Raw genomic sequence first — 4,010 nt, 5'->3', positions numbered from 1 at the left:
TTTGTTTTTGTGAATTCCTACACATGTGTAAAATATTTCTTGAATTAACATCTATATATGTTTACGTATTTTCATTCTTATTCTTAAATTTTTATTTAGTTTTTAAAATTAAATGTAGCATTCTAATTTTTTTTTTTTAAAGCTACTTTGAATATTATTTATTACTTTCTAATTTTATTCTTATACAATTTTAAGTAGTAAAAACCCACGCATGACGCGGGTTACATGCTAGTGGTATATAATGGTAAAATAGGAAAGTCATTAGATAACCATTTGAACGCTCCACGTCGGATTTGTAATTTAAATACCGCCCGAATGGTTCAGGGACCGTCCGAATTGCAACAATCTACATGCGAATCAAAAGAAGCCAAATCTGCACCAGCACAGGGAAGGGCCTATAAATGCCCTAAAACAAACCCTAAATGCCCATTTTTTACTCACCTAAGCCTCCAAAGAGAGAAAGAGCAAGAGAGAGAGAGAGAGAGAGAGAGAGAGGAGATTTCTCAAAGTCTTAGGGTTCTTGGACTTCAAATCTTCAAGCGAGGTAACCCCTCACCTCATCCTTTGCTGCATGTCGTTATGCTGTGTTTGAATTAAGTTTAAGTTATGTTGCTTGTTATTTTTGTGAGAGTGTGTAAGTGTTGGATTTTTAAGTGAAAAGCAAGGATTTTTTGTAAGATAAACTTTAGCTTTAGGGTTAAAAATTTGAGTTTTAAGGGTTATATGTTCTAGAATGAATTTCACACCGCAAATGATAGATCTTTAGCTCTTAGATGTGTTGATGTGTTGATGTGTAGATCAATAGGCCTTTAGAAGGGTTGGTTAAAGGAGAACATGGTTGTAGATGTAAAGTTGTAATCTTTTTTAAATAGTATTCTTTTTTTAAATAGTATTCTTTTAAGCCTAAAGCAATGTTAGAAGGTGAAAATGAGGTGTTTTTAAGGCAAAAATGAAAAAGGAGCTAGAACTAGGAGTTTGGAAGAATGGAGCTTCGGAGAAGATGGATGAATACCCACCATTCTAATGCTAGTCGAATCATTCGAATGGTATTGTTCGAATAACCATCCTAATGATACCTTGTATCATTCTAATGGTTTCTGGCAGAATGCAGAAATCTAGGGTTTTTAGGTGCTAGGTTAGTAGTTATCGGCACAAATAATAATAGAGTACTTTGCAGACAAGGGAGCCGAGCTTTAAGAGGGAGACTTTATCAAGGATTACTATGTGCAAGGTGAGAAAATTCACATGAATTAAACCTTAAAACAATGATTTTGCAAGCATGTATATTTTTCATATGAAATGTGCATTTTTATACTATCGTAAAATGTTTTATGATTCATGTTGTGAGCTTTTAATTTCTAGTAAAGTTAAATGATTTACGATGAATGATTGCATGACTTTTACATTGTTGTTTTACATGCATATGGAAAATAGAATTAATAATGTACTTGTATGACATGACCAATTTTGTTAAATGATGTTGAATTTTACTGTGAAAATGAAAATTGTGGCATGTGTATATAAGACTAAACAAACTTGATCACCTTATGGCCAACTTTTTAACTTTTAATTATACACTAGGTCCATATGTTTTTGTGGCACGACCACACACGGCTGGGGTCACCCCCTGCACTAGTTGGGTGGATCATCCGGGGTAGGACTCAATCAATCAACTAGGGAATGGCTTGCTTGTACCTCGCCCAAGGCATTGAGGTTGTATCAGACATCCTCCAGGACGCATAAACCCTATTGTGAAGGGGTTAAAGTCACGGATAGACCATATTTGAGGAGAGTTATGACTTGTAAAATAATTTTATAATATTGAGAAATGCTATTGCATGAATGATTTTACTCCTATGTTTCAAAATGATTGAGTTTACTATATAACTGTGTTTCACGCATGATCTACTCACTAAGTCGGATGCAGCTACCTAGAATCGGACACAGCTACCTAAGAAGACATTGGAGGCTCTATTACCACTCAAGGACTCACCAAGGGTTTCAGAGGAATATTCTTGGTACCCAGTACCCCTTTGGTGAAGTAAATATATGGTTTATTTAATATGTGGTAACTACGTATCCTCAGGTATAGCTTAGACTCTGCTATGTCTCTCTCAGTAGCGATTTGCCAAGACTGAAGTGACCAGGCTGCTGCTCCCTTTGTTATAGGAAAGAAAAAAAAAAGTATTATCATATATAATAGAGTATCCGTACAAATGGGATCCATTGCACAGTCGCGAGCTAAATCCATAGTCGTTCTTATTAGTAGTCCAGTTACATGATCACGTACATTTCGGTTTGAGAAAGTATTTTTGTAGGAGCTAGCTAGGCAAATGGGGGCTCCTTCGCTACTGTCTTGAATCCCATGCACGCCACAGAACAGCACAATTGCAGCTTAACCCTTGATATACTTTGATCGCCACCTCGCCAGTTAATAATCTCCAAATGAAATAGGGTAGGCAGAAATGAATAGCATGTTACAAACTTCAAGCAAAAAGACATGCACCATGCACCATGCACCATGCACCATGCACCATACTGGTTGGCTGGATGATTTGAAGCGAAAATATTATGATAATAGTAATTGTGAAAGATTGTTTTTTTATTTTATTATTATTTTTTGTTTATTCGTCAGTCTCTTGGCAAATCGTAAGTTTATCAGCCTGGTCAGTCCGTCTTGGCAAATCGTGCAGCAGCTACTATCTCTCTCTCTCTCTCTCTCTCTCTCTCAATGCAAGACGACTGCAAAACGCATGGAGAGGAAAGGACGAAAAAAGCCTTTCTCTGTGCAAGCGGATCAATCCGTTCAAGTGTAAAATGGTCATTTTCTCAATAAGAAAGAAAAGATTGTGCTCAAAGGATTGCGAAAGAACAAAATAACACATGAGAAAAGTCTTTATTCCTCACAGACCACCAGCTGGCTAAGTAATTCAATTAAGGGCAAAATCGTCATTTGGGGTGCAAAAGAAAACATTCTGCGGAAAGGCTCGCTAAAAGGAGAAAAAAAAAATCTCACTTGACCAACTGACAAAGGTAATTTAATCAAGGGCATAATGGGCATTTCTCGGTTCAAAACAAAAGGAGTTCACCGTTTTCCAGGTCCAATCAATCATAGCATTCTTGTTGTATATAATAAAAGAAAATAATGCAAAATCAGTTATACAATTTATCTGATTTACGATTAATTCTTAATAATATCAAAATCAAATTGAGTTTATTGAAGTATGTCAAAAACACAATTTGTTTCTTGAACTTAACAAATTATGTCAATATAACACTAATTTAAATACGACACATATCACAAAGATACATCTCTCTTTCTTTAATCATAACAATCCTTTTTTCTTCATTTTACCTTGTTACCTTAAAATACCAAACTGACCTTTTTATTCTTTTTTAATTCTAAAATAATTGAAATACTACCACATATCAAAGACAACTTTTGTAAAAGTAAATTTTTTTTTTTTTTTTTCCTATGTACTCAACTATCGTATTATTTGGCTAATATAGTAGTGTCGATCGGCCTTATTAGATAATTAACATCTAATATAGTAGTGTCGATCGGCCTTATTAGATAATAGCTCAATCCCTCCCCTCGCCCCACCTTTCTTTTTCTTTAGGTATCAAACAAATTTTTTTTTTTTTTTTTATCACATAAATGATAAAACCTAAACTTCATTCACACATAAGAGACACATGTCTTAAGAACCTTCAGGTATCAAATGATTTTTTTTTAATGATTCCTTATTAGATAATTAACATATTATCTTCTATAGTCTGCGTTCAAAATAGCTAAATTTAGAATTTAAATTAATTTTTAACACAATCTTTTACCAGACAAATAGAATATACTATCCTTGTGTTGAAGATATGTGGAAATATATATCACGTTCAAAACTATTAGAAGTTCCAAGTATAAGAATAAATTACACTATGCTACTTGAGGGAAAAAATAAAAAAAAATAAGTTATGTGGATGATGTTGATGAGAATCGAAATTTAACTCCAAAG

Source organism: Alnus glutinosa, chromosome 3, assembly GCF_958979055.1.
Source record: "Alnus glutinosa chromosome 3, dhAlnGlut1.1, whole genome shotgun sequence".
Classification (NCBI taxonomy): Eukaryota; Viridiplantae; Streptophyta; class Magnoliopsida; order Fagales; family Betulaceae; genus Alnus; species Alnus glutinosa.
The sequence above is the reverse complement of the archived record's forward strand: the minus strand, read 5'-3'. Positions refer to the sequence as shown.